Raw genomic sequence first — 15,764 nt, forward strand, 5'->3', positions numbered from 1 at the left:
TGTGGTAAAACAGTATCATAAAATTTACCATCTTAACCATTTTTTACTACTGTTTCAGCAACAAATCTCTAGAACTTTATCTCGCAGAGCTGAAATTCTATACATATTGAACAACTCCCCATATCCCCTTCCTTTGGCTCCAGGTAGCCACCATTCTACTTTCTATTTCTAAGAGTTTTGACTTTAGACACTTCATATAAATAAAATCATGCAGTATTTGTCTTGTCTGCTTTATTTCGCTTAGCATAATGTCTTTAGAGTTCATTTATGCTGTAGCATATAACAGGATTTCCTTCTATTCAAGGCTAAATAGTATTCCATTTTTTGTATATACCATATTTTATCCATGAATCTTATCCATTTATCTGTTGATGAATACTTACGTGGCTTCCATTTCTTGGCTACTGTGAATAAAATACCAGTGTGTGAGGAATAAGCTTAGAAATTCCCTGGGCTTACAACAATGGGTTAACAAGGCATAAAGAATTACAAAGCCATAGGATGCTCTCACCCAAGCTTGAGTAAACAAGATAAGACTCCCAGAATAAAATAGGGAGGGGCAAAGGCCCCCAGAATAAAGTGGGGAGGAGCCAGGGCCCCCAGAATGGAGAGGGGAGGGACAAAGGCCCCAGAAAAGAGAGGGGAGCAAAGGCCCCAAATACAAAGGTATATGAGGTAAGCAAGATTAGGTATTCAGGGCAAAAGTGCTCCCCAATTTAGTACTATAGCAGAAAGCTGCTTTCACAGGAGGGAAGGACCAAATTAGGTGAACAGGTATATATAGGGCTATAGACAGACCACCTCACTGCAGGTGAAGCTGCCCAGAGCAGAGCTGATTAGCAAAAGAAAAGATGCCTTGTTAATCCTGGGGTTGTTTCCCTTATCTGTCTTATCCCCTAGGCTAGCTAAGATAAGCAGACTTGGTGCCTCAGTCTGCCATTAACAACCATCTGCCCATCCATCTGGTGCCAGGATTTGGTTTAATATTGACCCAAACCCCAAACATTGTATATCTTCAAAACCCCCTTTACCCTCATGCCCATTAGTTAACGTTCACCGATTGTCTCTTTGTGCATGCCCATCACATTTGTAGGCCTTCTGATCTTAATAAATACGGGGCAAGGACCCTTATTCGGGGGCTCTTGTCTTTTCCTGGACATTAGCCATCCCTCGCTTTTAATCCTAAGTCTGCTCTCCTGCTGCTGGCCAAAAGACAACTTTAGACTCAGAGTCTATGACACCAGTGAACATGGATGTGCAAATCTTTATTCATTGTCTTCTTTCCATTCTTCTGTATACATACACTGAAGCGGAATTACTGCATTATATCACAGCTCTAGTTTTAGTTTCAATGAACCTTCATACTGCTTTCCATAGTGACCACACCATTTTATATCTCCCCTGAAAGTGTACAAGGGTTAATCTTTTTACAACTTGTTATTTTCTGGTTTTTGTTCTTGTTTTATTTTTTTAGGGGGGTTATCCTAATGGTAGAAGGTGATATTTCATTGTGGGTTTGATTTGCACTTCCCTGATGATCGGTGATGATGCACGTCTCCTGTTTTTAACATTTGTTGGTCATTTGTATACCTTCTTTGAAGAAATGTCTATTCATGTCATTTCCCCATTTTTTAATTGAGTTATTTGGCCTTTGTTAATAAGTTGTAGGAATTATTTATACACTCTGGATAGTAGCCCCTTTTCAGATATATAGGTTACATGTTAGAAAAAGCCTCATTACCATGAACAAACCATTAAAAGCAATTCTGCTGAGGGCTCAGGGGAAAAAAAGGAAGATTTGTAGAGAAACAATCTTCTTAGGGAATAAGTAGATTCTCTCAGTAGTCATGAACAGAATGTTGGTAGAAAGATGGATGGTTAAGGCCATTCTTATAGGGTCTCAAATGAAAATAAGGAACAGATTGTTGGAAACTGAAGGAAAGGCAATTCTTGATATAAAGTGGCAATGAGCTTGGCTGAATTGGGTTTGTGTCCTAGTGTTTTGTGGAAGGCAGAACTTGTGAGCAATACAACTGAATATTTGGCTGAGAAAATGTCTAAGCAAAGTATAGAAAAAGCTGCCTGGTTTCTCTTGAATGTTTATCATAAAATCTGAGAAGAGAGAAATAATTTAAAGACAAAATTGTTAATTAAAAGGAAAACAGAACTTAAAATATAGGGAAAATTCAGCTATCCATATTGCAAAAAAGAAAAAAAAATGAGAAAGCATGTTTGGCAGAAAACACTAAGAATGTGGTCAAGGGACCCTTTGATAAGGACATTAGTGTGGGTATGAAAGATAAAATCATATGATCAAATCAATAAACAGAAACGCATTTGACAATATACTTTAATGATTAAAAAAAAATCTCAATAAGTTGTATATGCAGTAAAAGGAATGTACCTCAACACAAAAAAAGACCATATATTACAAGCCCACAGCTAATATCATAGCCAGTGTTGAAAGGTTAAAAAATTTTCCTCTAAGATCGGAATCAAGGAAAGCATGCCCACTTTTATCACTCCTGTTCAGTATATACTGAATGTCCTGGCCAAGCAATTAAGCAAGAAAAATAAACAAATAAAGACATCCAAATCAGAAGTAAAATCATCTCTGTTTGTAAATGATATAATCTCATATCAAGTCCTAAAAACTAAACCCAAAGCTGTTAGACTTAATAAACAAATTAACAAAATTATAAGATAAAAAAAGCAGCATACAGAAATCAGTTCATTTCTATACACTAATAATGAAATATTTGAAAATAAAATAAAGAAAATAATTCCATTTACAATAGCATCAAAAACAATAAAATACTTAAAAATAAATTTAACCAAGGAAGTAAAAGATCAGATCACTGAAAACTGTAAGATATTGATTAAAGAAATCGAAGAAGACACAAATATATGGGTAGATATCCCATGTTTATGAATTGGAAGAATTAATATTGTGAAAATACCCATGCCGCCCAAAGCCATGTATAGATTCAATGCACTCTTTTTCAAAATTCAGTGGCATTTTGTACACAAATAGAAAAAAAATACTAAAATTTGTATGAAAACACAAGAGAATAAGCAAAGGAATAGTCAAAGGAATCCTGAGAACAAAGCCACAGATATCACATTTCGGGACTTCAGCCTACATTACAAAGCTATAGCAATCAAAACAGTATGGTACTGGCATAAAAATGGAACAGAATTGATAACCCAGAGGGAAACCCACACATAAGCTCAGCTAGTATTGACAATGGAGTCAAGAATACCCAATGCTAGAAGGATAGTCTCTTCAATAGTTCGTGTTTGGAAAACTGGATAACCATATGTAGAAGAATGAAATTTGACCCCTATCTTACACCACTCACAAGTATTAACTGGAAATGAATTAAAAACTTAAACATATGAATCTTAAAATTCTTAGAAGAAATGATAGGGTAAAATCTCCTTGACATTGGTTTTGGCAACCTTTTTTTTTTTTTTTTTTTTATATGGACACAACAAGGCATAAAAGAAAAATATGTGAGTGAGATTGGATAAAACTAAAAGCTTCTGCATAGCAAAAGAAATAATTAACAAAGTGAAAGGCAGCCTATAAAATGGGAGAACATATTTGCAAATCATATATCTGAAAGGGGTTAATATTCAAAACACAGAAATAACTCATACAAATCAATAGTAAAAAAAAAAAATTCTAAGTTAAAAATGGGCAATGGTCTGAATAGACATCTTTCCAAAGAAAGTATACAAATGGCCAAGAGGTACATGAAAAGGTGTGCAACATTACTAACAATCAGAGAAAAGAAACTCAAAACCACAATGATATATTACTTTACACTTCGTAGAGTGGCTATTGTCAAAAAGGAAGGCATGAGATAGCAAGTATTGGTGAGGATGTGGAGGAAAAGGAACCTCTTACATTTATAGAGAGAATGTAAATTGGTGCAGCTAAAATGTAAAATAGTATAGAGGTGCTTCAAAAAATTAAAAATAGAGGGGTGCCTGGCTGGCTCAGTGAGTAGAGCATGCAACTCTTGATCTCAGGGTTGTGAGTTTGAGCCACACGTTGGACATACAGATTAAAGACAGAATGACCATAAGATTCAGCAATCGTACTTCTGAGTATATATCCAAAGGAAATGAAATCAGGAACCCAAAGAGATATCTGCACTCCTGTGTTCATTGCAGCATTATTCAAAATAGCTAAGATGCTGATACAACCTAAGCATCCATGTATGGATGTATACACACATACACACACACACACATTTTATTTATATATAATATATATACACACATATATATATGTATGTGTATATATATATATATTATATATAAGTATATACTTATATATAATATATATAATGGAATATTACTCAACTATGAGAAAGAAGGAAGTTTTGTCATTTGTGAATGCATGGCTAGACCTTGAGGATATTATGCTAAGTTAAATAAGTCGGACAGAGAAAGCCAAATACCGCATGCTATCACTTACATGAAAATCTAAAAACAAACAAACAAACAAACAAACAAACAAAAAAAAACCCAGAAACAGCAAATGATGGTTTCCAGGAACTGGAGGTGGGGGAAATGGAGAGTTGTTGGTAGAGTACAAACTTTCCATTATAAGGTGAATTAGTTCTGGGGATCAAATGTACAGCATGGTCACTATAGCTAACGATAGTATATTCTATACTTGAAACTTGCTAGGAGAATAGATCCTAAATATTCTGAGCACAAAGTATGCACATATAATTATATGATGATGGAGATGTTACCTAATTCTATTGTGATAATCATTGCACAACAGATTAAGTATATAAAATTATCATATTGGACACTTTAAACTTAGGCAATGTTATATGCCAATTATATCTCAGTAAAACTGGAAGAAAAAATATGAGTCCAAGAGAAATCAGGAGAAAGAAAGGGAGGATCTTCTGAGCCACAGACAACAAGCAACTGGGAAAACTTTCCCGGGGAGAACAAAACCAGGGTCTGTTCAAACAGCACCTACCATCAGTCACCAGGGTTGAGGATGCTTACCACTTCTGTCCGGAGAACTTGAGAACGGGCTGGTGACTAACGACTATGGGTGTCACACCCTTCCCCTCTTTGAATGTGAATGTTTCTCACAGTAATCCCATTCTCAGTCTCCCATGGTTTAATGTGAGTAATTTACCTTTTTAGTCCATAAATCACTGGATTGAGAGGAACCACATTCTCACCTGATGTGAAGACAATTGCACATCAACCCAAAGATCCTGTAATTTCAGATCCACCCTATGACTAGATTTGGATTTTGAATTGTCTTCTTTGGGGCAGGAATGGTGTATTTCTGCATGTGGGAAAGAGAGTGAACCAAATACCTGGAGAACAGAGGATGGCCTGATGTAATCACTCTCCACGTTATCAAATATTCCAAGTTCTTCTTCTGGGAAAACAGTAATGCAGTATGTCCCTGTTCTCTTAGAGTGAGGCATGGCCAAAAGGCTAGCTTTGTCCAATGATGTGTGAGCAAGAGTGGCAGGTGCTATTTCTGAGTAGAAGCTCTAGGAACCAGTGTGGGATTCCCAGCACTCTACTCTTCTGTCTTACAACAATGCTCTAGATGGTGGCTGCTCTTTCATCTGGGGCCCTAAGTGGACACAGTAGAGGACAGCCCAGATGACCATGAGCACATAGTCTAACATTGATTTTTTAAAAAAATCTTTGTTTCAAGCTACTGAATTACTTAAGGCTGAGTTTTATGTCAGCATCACCTAGCCTATCATGACAGCTATAAAGAGTTAATTTCTTTTTTAATTCACCGACTTTATTTTCTTAGGGCAGTTTTAGGTTTACATAAAAACTGAGCAGAATGCACAGAGTTCCATATAGCGCCCTCACTCCTTCCCTCCCCTGATTTCCCTTATTACTAACATTTTTCCAGTATGTGGTACATTTGTTACAACCAATGGGCCAATAACAATACACTGTTATTAACTGAAATCCATAGTTTACATTAGGGTTCATATTTTCTGTCGTACACTCTGTGGGTTGTGGCAAATTTATGACATATATCCACCATTACATTATCATACAGAACAGTTTCACTGCCCTAAAGCCCCCTATACTCCACCCTCCTCACAACCATTGGAAACCACACTGATCTTTTTGCCCAACCAAAATAAAACAAGTGGCTTCTAAAATTACCAATAAGTTGTGTCTTCTCGCATAACAATAATTATGAACGTTAATTTCTTACAAGACATAAAAATAGTTTGTCACCCTTATTTTTACGAAATTGATATTCATGATCGAATGTTTCATTGTATTTGTAAAAACATTTGTTCAGCACATTTAATCCATGTAGTCTTTTCTATGCTTTTACTATAACTCACTTCATTTTTCTATTCCTAATACTGACCTCCTCCCACCCTGCAGTGGCCGTCATTATTTCTGGCAATATTGTAAAGGTCTCCTATTCTACCTTCTTACCACCTATTTTCCCCTCTATAATCAATCATCTCAATTATTCCCAAACTATTCCCTAATGTATAATTCTGATCATTTCTTTCACCTTAGGAAAAGTCATTACTGATGTCCCCCTCTGTGCTGAATAAAGTCCAATGACCTGGCTTCCCGCCCCCATTCCCTGTAGAACCTCAGTCAAAAGAGCTTGTGTTTTCTGCATCGTGACTACATCCTCCTGCTTTCAGCCGCATAGAACTGATTTCATCTCATTTCTCTGCTTTATCGTAACATTTTGTATTGTATCTGTAATAGATACATACAAAAACCGCACAATGTGCTCACACATACACACACACACACGTTTAAAAGTAGAAAAAAAATGTGATCACTTACATATCCACAGTGAGTCAAGCAATGCACCAGAAGCCCTATTAGATGTAATTGCTGGTCTGAGTTTTGTGTTAATCATTTTTTTAATTTTGTTTTCTTGTTATTTTTATATATAGTTATTCATCTTTAAGCTATAATGCCTAATTGTGCATTTTCAAATTTTATATGAACCAAAGAAGTATAGAATCTGCTCTCTAGCATCTTGCTTCGTTCACTCAGTAGTATGAGAAATTCATTCATGTATGTGGATTGAGCTCTAGGTGATTTGTTCCCATTGCTAGGTCATATTTTCTGAATACCTAGCTGACAACTTAAAATGGGTGTTAGATTCGAGTCAGTAGGCATAGACCTACATGGACTTAAAATTCCAAAAACAAGATCCAGACCTGGGAATCACTGGCACATAATAAGTCATTAAAAGCCAAAGACACAGAAAAGATTGCTTGGGGGTCGTGCACATATTGAGAGGAGAAAATGGACTTATTCCATTGCCAGGAAACACCACCATTTATGTGAAGAAACAGAAAAATAACCATGGGCAGGAGCTATTAGCAGGGAAGAAGGACTTTAAAGAGATAGGGGTATTAAGGAGGTCCGCAAGGATATGTCGGTGGGGAAAAAAAGAAGTCGCATGAGTTGAACAGCAACAAAGAAAAATTGAAACTTTAAAAATATGAGAAGAAAACAGGAATAATATTAGGACAAAACAGGAACAATCAGTTCCTAAAGATAGGTTGTAAAAGTCTATCTTGGATAGGAGTAAGAGAGAAAGTTAAACAGTGGTTTTCCTGGTGGATTGTATGAGTAATTAAGTGTCTGAATCAATATTGATTCAAGAAGTAGACAGCAAAGTACAGTCACTGCACATAGACTAAAACATTCCAGATAATAAGATATTTAACATCAATAGGATCAAATATCTAAGACAACATTAAAGTCCAGAAACACAGTGTCTGTTCCCTGAAATACTAGAGAATATAGAACCTTTGTAAATTATGGAAGACAAATCATAAATCTAGGCATGACCAAATATCTTTTTTACATAGAGCAATTTTTTTCCTTATGTCTCTTATTTATCTATTTGAGAATTATGAAATGAAACTTTGGAATGTTTATTGACTCCAAAAACAAAAACAAAAATAAAAAACACCCCAATAGTGTATCAATGGAGAAGTGAAGTAAGGAAAAAACTGATGTAATTGTTGCATTGGCAGATATTTAGGGAATGATGTCAGTGGGGTGATAGGGGAAGGTGACAGACTAATGGCAGCAGATTGAGGTGTGAACAAAATAAAAAGCAAAAACAAGAAGAGGTATCTTTTGTTGTTGTTGTTTGTTTTTCCAAGTAGCTTGGCTCTAAGAAGAAGAATGAATATAAAGTAAGAACTGAAGTATGACATCAATGGAGTGGAAGATTTTTTTCATGAGAGAAAAGTCTGGAGCATACTTCTATGCCAAGGGAAAGACCCATCAGAAAACAGAGGCCATGGGGTGGCTCAGTCGGTTAAGCATCCAATTTTGGCTCAGGTCATGATCTCGCAGTTCACGAGTTTGAGCCTTGTGTCAGGCTCTGTGCTGACAGCTCAGAGCCTGGAGCCTGCTTCGGATTCTGTGTCTCCCTCTCGCGCTGCCCCTACCCCAACTCATGCTCTGTTTGTCTCTGTCTCAAAAATAAATAAACATTAAAAAAAAAAAAGAAACAGAGGCCATCATTACGAGCGTAAACTTAGAGGCATTAGTTCGACTTAGGCAGAAAGCGCAATACAAAATTAATCCTCAAAGTCTAAGTATCTCATGGATTATTGTCTTTTTCCATGGATTATCTTCTTACAAACTCATTCTTATTTCTTTCAATTTCATATTGAATAGTCATTAGGTTTTCATTGATCCAATTCACTGATCTTTTTCTGCATTTTCTATTTTTAAATCAGCTTTATTGAATTATGATTTACATAAATAAAATTCACTATATGGTACAAATTGTTGAGTTTTGACAAATGTATAGAGTTGTGGAACCACACTGTAGTCACACAATGATACAGAACATGTTCATTACCCCAAAACATTTCCTCAGGCCTTCTGCAATTAATTTCCTCTATCTGCTCCCTGCCCTGGAAAATCTCTGATCTGCTTTTTATGCCTACGGTTTTCCTTTTAGAGAATTGTATGGAAATTAACTCTTGCAGTTTGTAGACTGGAGTCCCTCGCAGCCAGCTTCTTTCACTTTGCAGAGTGGTTATGTGTCCTTAGTTTGTTATTTTTATCGTTACTGCTATGCCATCAAATAAATGTACTATAATGTGTTTCACCATTCACCTGTTGAAGAACATTTGGCTTATTTCCAGTTAATAAAGCTGCTATTAACATTCAAATACAAGTCTTTGTATGAACCTATATTGTCATTTATCTTAGAAACACATCTAGAAGTAGAATTGCCAGTTTATATGTTGTCTAAATTTAAAAGAAAGCATAAAACCATTTTACCCTTCTGCATGTCTACCCATAATTGATGAAAATTCTAGCTATTTCACGTTTTTCACCAACACTTGTTTTTTGTTTTGTTTTCTTTTTTTCCATTGTAATTGTAGCCATTCTGGTAGTCGTGTACTAGGATATCACTGTGGTTGTAATTCACACTTTCCTAATGGCTAATGATGTTGGACATCTTTCCATGTCCTTACTTTCCATTTGTGTATCTTCTTTGGTATTCATATATTTTACCCACACCTTTATCAGGGTGTTTGGGTACAGTACTAGTAACTAGAGACTTGATTCAGATTTTACCAGCATTTATGTGAACCCATCTGTGCCTGTACATATATATGTATGTGTGTAGTTCTATGTGATTTTACCACATGTAGAGATCTACATAACCCCCACCACAATCAAGATACAGAATATTTCATCACCCCAAATGAACACTTTCGTGCAGCTTCTTCATAGCAATGGCCATAGTTCTGGCAATGAACAATGACGTTTGAAGAGTAAAAGATTTTAGTTAATCAATTATGCTCCTTATATTTCTTGTCTCCTAGAAAACTTTTACCTAACCCAGGTTACTACAGCTTTCTCCTAGGTTTTTTTTTTTTTCCAAGAAGTCTTTTCCTTATCACACTTACTCTTGACCCACTTCAAGTTAAATTTTTCTCTCTAGAGATCTTGTACACATTTTTTAAATTTCTCTTTAAGTATTTTATAATCCTCACGCTACTAAAAATTATATTCTTTTGAATTTCAATTTCACATAGTGGCAGGGAATTTTCTGGCAGCATTTTGTTGCTCTAGACATTCTGGAATAGTTTCCTGCCACCTTCAGTGGATTGAATAGTGTCCCTCCAAATCCATGTCCAGGAAGAAACTCAGAATATGACCTTATTTGGAATAAGCGTTTTTGCAAATGTAATCAAGGTAAGGATCTGGGGATGAGATCATCTGGCATTATCTTGGTGGGCCCTAAATCCAACAATGAGTGTCCTTGCAAGAGACAGACTTGGAGACATGGAGATACACAGAGGTAGAAACCCATGGAATGATAGAGATTGGAATTATGTAATCACAAGCCAAAGAACACCAAGCATTGCTGGCTACCACCAGGCATAGGACGAATTCTCCCTCACAGCATCCAGAAAGAGCCAGCCCCGAAAACTCTTTAATTTCAGACTTTTTTCCCTTCAGGACTGCAAGAAAATATATTTCTGTTATTTTAAGTCACTCAGTTTGTGATAATTTGCTATGACAGCCCCAGAAAACTAATCCATGGTCTAACGGTGGTGACGATTTCCTGATGAAGACAAAAATGCAGGTTACTGAGAGAAAAGAGAGTAGATAAGGCTTCTTTTAAGTCAAAATTAAATTTTATGAGGACACAATAGGAAAATCACAGTCACACAATACAAAAATCATCCAAATCACCTATATCAAACTTATGAAGAGAATTTTTATAAACTTAGGATATTGCTTCATTGTGAAGTTATTTACTGATGTGAAATATCCTCAAGCACTCCCTCTTTTCCACAGTGAATCTGGAAGAACTTTCGCATTTCAGTGAAGTTGGTTTTCCTGTCCCCCACCTCTAATTCTGAGTTTTCTCAGGTTTGAAACCAATGACACTTAATTCAAAGTCAAGACAATTTTTACAACACCAGCATCACCTTGTCGTGTTAGAACATTCCTTATCAGATCAGTGTTCCTTAATTAAACACCTGCCTGTTGCAAATAATTAAGTCATTCTTTATCAGGATTGTTACTGAAACTACAAGATGATTATGAAGGTTAGCTTGTTAATAGTGTTATAAAGAGGTAAAACTTATCAATGTATTATTATAAGTTAACACTGAATCCTCCCTTTTTTTTTAATGACCCTACTGCTGGCTTTCCCCTTCTGCATTGTACAAAACCAGAGGAGACAGGTTGCCTCTGTCAACCTAAATGTCACTATTACCTATGTACTACACAAATCCATATTTGGGCAAAGATTTAATCAGTTATTTCCAGGCCATCAAATCATAGTTGCAAAGTAATTATAGAAGAGTTATCTATAGCTCAGATTCTCCAAAGTCTGTCTTTTGGACCAGAAAAAAAAAGGAAAAGGGAAAGAAAATTAAAGCTTACAATGGTTAAAATCCACAACACCAACAACACCAAATGTTAATGAGGATGTGGGGCAACTGGAATTCTCATTCATTGCTGGTGGAAATGCAAAATGGTACAGCCACTTTGGGAGCCAGTTTGGTGGTTTCTTATGAAACTAAACATACCCTTACCAAACAATCCAACAATCATGGTCCTTGGTATTTGCTCAAAGGAATAAAAACTTATGTTCATACAAAAGTCTGCACATAGCTGTTGATAGCAGCTTTATTCATGATTGCCAAAACTTGAAAGCAACCAAAATATCCTTCAATAGACAAATGGATAAATAAACTGGGGTACATCCAGACAATGGAATATTATTCAGTGCTAAAAGGAAGTAAGGAATCCAGCCATGATAAATGCTTTTTACTAAATGAAAGAAACCAGTCTGAAAAGGCTACATACTATATGACCTCAATTATATTACATTGTGGAAAAGGTAAAACTATAGACATAGTAAATAGGTTGTTGGGTGTTAGTACAGAGGGATTAATAAATGGAGTGTGGAGGATTTTCAGGGAAGGGAAAATATTTGGTTTGATGCTATAATGATTGATTTACGTCTTTTACATTTGTCCAACACCATAGATGTGCAACTCCAAGAGGGAACCCTAATGTATACCCTAATGTAGACTCTAGGTGATAATAATGTATCAGTGTGTGTTCAATTGTCATAAAGGTACCACTTTGGTGGGAGAGGTTGATAATGGGGAAAGCCATGCATGAGTAGGAGGACAGGAGGTATGTGGAAAATCTCCATATGTTCTACTCAATATTCTATGAAACTTCTCTTTTAAAAATTCTATTAAAATAAATACAGTCCATGTTTATTGGGTGAGGAGGGATGGGGTTACTGTTGTTGCAAGTGGGGGTTCCCTAGGTTTTCTAACAACTATTATTTTTCTCCAATTCCTGGTGGGTACCATGCTTCCAGGTTGCTATGTAAGTCTCCTCGGCTGACTGCCCAGAGCCTGTGTAGAATACTTATGCCACTCAGAGAATTTATATATTGCTTCTACTTTGCTACAGTTGCCAGGAAAAACACTACACAGCACAAGTCTCCAACAATCTTAGGTGGTTACAGAACAGGAACCTAGAGAAGTTCTAGCAACTCTGTATCCTTGGCTAAATTAAGAGCCCAATGGTCCTACACTGTTACAGCAAATATTTTGTAGACAATGATACGCACTGCTCTAAGTGCTAAGAATATAACTCATCGAAAAAGTCAAGAAGTTATAGTAAGGCTGGGATGAGAGACAGAGAAAAACAAATTTAAGGCAAGTCATGTGGTGGTACCTAGTGAGATACCATACAAACCTAATGAACAGGGTATCTGTATAGGTTATCTACATAGTGATATGGTAGTGATCTTGGTGATGGGGAAAGCAGAGGAAAGGGAGAGGAGAACATGATCAGGAACCAGACATGCACAGATATCACAGAAGAGCAGCCCAGGAAAAGTGAAATCATTGCCAACATCTTCGGGAGGACCAGGAGAGAGGCTTGATGAAGTTGGCCTTGTGTGCCAAGGGGTTTAAGTTCATTCTGAGTACAATTAGAAACTACTGCAAGGCTTTAAAGAGGGAATTGAATGATCTGATTTAAGGTTGTAAGTGATCACTATTAACACTCTGACTGCTCCATGGAGACAGACTGTAAAGGGGCAGAAAAAGGAACAAAGACAAAAAAAAAACAAAAAAAAAAAACAAAAAAAAAAGGCGGTTTGTTGCTCCATATTATAAGAGAAAGGGGAGAAATGATAATATCAGGAATCAGGAAGTAGATGAAGACAGGTGTTCTAAGAGGTATTTTGGAGGCAGAGTCAATTAGACTTCTTGATAGCTGACAGATTTGATGGGGGCAGGTGGCAAGTGAAGGAAAAGTAAGGATCCAAGGGGAAACCAAGGCTGGCTTGGATCTTCACATCAGCACTTCTGCATGAATGGCCTTAGGCCACTGTTCATACCTGTCTCTTCCAATTTCAACAACATATTTTTGGAAGACAATTCTCTGTGGATCTGTCACATTTCTGTGCATTTCATGAGTACTGGCCGCATTTGCTCTGGACCATCTTTTCAAAAGTGTTGGTACAGCAAAAGCTTGGAAAATAGACATAATCTGCCCATCAGGAGCAAAGGAGAGGTTTATTGAGTATGCAATAAACAGAATATCTACCCCAAAGGCCAAAGTCAGACAGGTCTGCTTCCCATCATAAAAAATTGGGGCTCCCTAAGTTCATGACTTCTCTATCTCTCAATACAACCTGAGTGGCCCAGTCATGTCACCTGCCAACTGGGGCTCAGGGAGACAGTGCAAAGGCCCTGGACATTCCTATTGCTTTAGTAACAAATGATCCTTTGTCTCTGACACAGTAGTCTTGGGCCTTCTGTTAGTACTGATAGCATCCATGAAACTGTGCTGGTTCACTCATCCACTTGCAAGCAGAGCACAATGTCAGCTCTTTCCTAGTTCTTGACATTTATCACCAGTGAGGTCTGAAGGAGATCCTCTTTCTTTATCCCTGCAACAGATATTTGCATTTTTCTAATGGGTTATTTCCTTATTCCTACCAGCTTTTCAGCTGCTTCAGTTAACAAAGACTGGCAGCCTCTTGCTTACCAGACGTGGAAAGCTCTAAAGAAGTCACAATAATGTCACCTTTTTTTTTTTTCCTTAGTCCCATATCTAGATTAATGAGTATGTGTGATAAGGATGGCTTTCAGTATTGGAAATTGATTCAGGAACACAATTTAAAACACTCTTTTTAAGCTCAAAAGACTTATCTGTAGCATTGCCTATGTAATAAATTACCTCTTTTGTTTTCTTCTCCATAAATATAGAGATGGGAATGGTTCCTAATTAGAAACAGCACATGTGCCTCTAAGTATAACAAGGAATCTTGATGATCTAAAAAGATGGGTTGTAAAATAATTTGATAAATGAATTACCATCATCTGAATGAAGGGTACACATTAAAGAAGTGGAAAACAATAATCATGGGGCGGGGGTAGGAGCTTCAAGGAAGGTGACTCTTTAGGAGAGAAAGAGAAAGAGATAAGACAGATTAAAACCAACATCATGTTTAATAGAGCAGAGTCCAGTATAAATTTAGGCAATTATTCAGTGGACCCATCTTGTGGGAGTAATGGAGAGAAAGTCCCAGGAGCCCTTGAGAAGAATCATTAGATACTTGTGTCTACTTAAAATGAATGCCTTTCTACCTAAAATAATTAATGCATTTGTGGCCACAGATTCCGTATAAGAGCTATGAAACTGGAATTTAGCCAATCAGGGACAAGGATGAGAATCTAGATTTAATTTTTTTTTTTTTCAACGTTTTCCATCTACTTTTGGGACAGAGAGAGACAGAGCATGAAGGGGGGAGGGGCAGAGAGAGAGGGAGACACAGAATCGGAAACAGGCTCCAGGCTCCGAGCCATCAGCCCAGAGCCTGACGCGGGGCTCGAACTCACAGACCGCGAGATCGTGACCTGGCTGAAGTCGGACGCTTAACCGACTGCGCCACCCAGGCGCCCCGAGAATCTAGATTTAAAAATGGGGTATGAGGTAGACTTTTTAAACCAGTTTGGAATCCTCCCTGTCAGTGAAATGTTTTATGGATCTATCCTCTATAGAATGAGTGATATCATTGATTGTTTCACTTTCAAAATGGTTGGGACTAACATGGAAACAGATGAAAAGTGAGGGAAATGTACATGTCTGAAGGACAGGGAACATCATGTTATCATGCACAGCTGACATCCTTTTTTAGAGCAGCAGCATCTATAATTTCTTCCTCTGGATTCTCACTTCCTGGTTCTTTTAAAATGCTCTCTGAATTCCCATCATCTCTACAACTGAATTTTGAAGAGATAAATAGTGTCGTTCTAACTTAACCACCTTCCAACCATGGCTTTCCGCCAATATTATCTGTTTGTGGTATTTAAGGAAACATGCATTTCTATTTCAAATTCAACCACATTAATAATATTAGGAAAGCCAGCATGAGAAGGAAACCAGAGAAAGATATAAAGCAAAGATTTTACAGATGTACATTCCATGAAATTTTAACAAAGTTCAATGAGAGTTTTTCAAGCTTCCTGATTAAGAATGACTCATTTTGGTGCCTGACTAAATTACAGAAAGTAGGTCATACATTCTGATAAACTTCTTGGGGAGAGTTGATAAATTTTCACTTAATGGTCACATTAAGTGCAATCTTTTTCATTGCTATATTTCATTTAGTAAGTTACAATAAGTACATGTCTTGGTTTATCCCAACCTACTTAGCT

Source organism: Panthera pardus, unplaced genomic scaffold (genome assembly GCF_024362965.1).
Source record: "Panthera pardus isolate Hobbes unplaced genomic scaffold, ASM2436296v1 HiC_scaffold_2, whole genome shotgun sequence".
Lineage (NCBI taxonomy): Eukaryota > Metazoa > Chordata > Mammalia > Carnivora > Felidae > Panthera > Panthera pardus.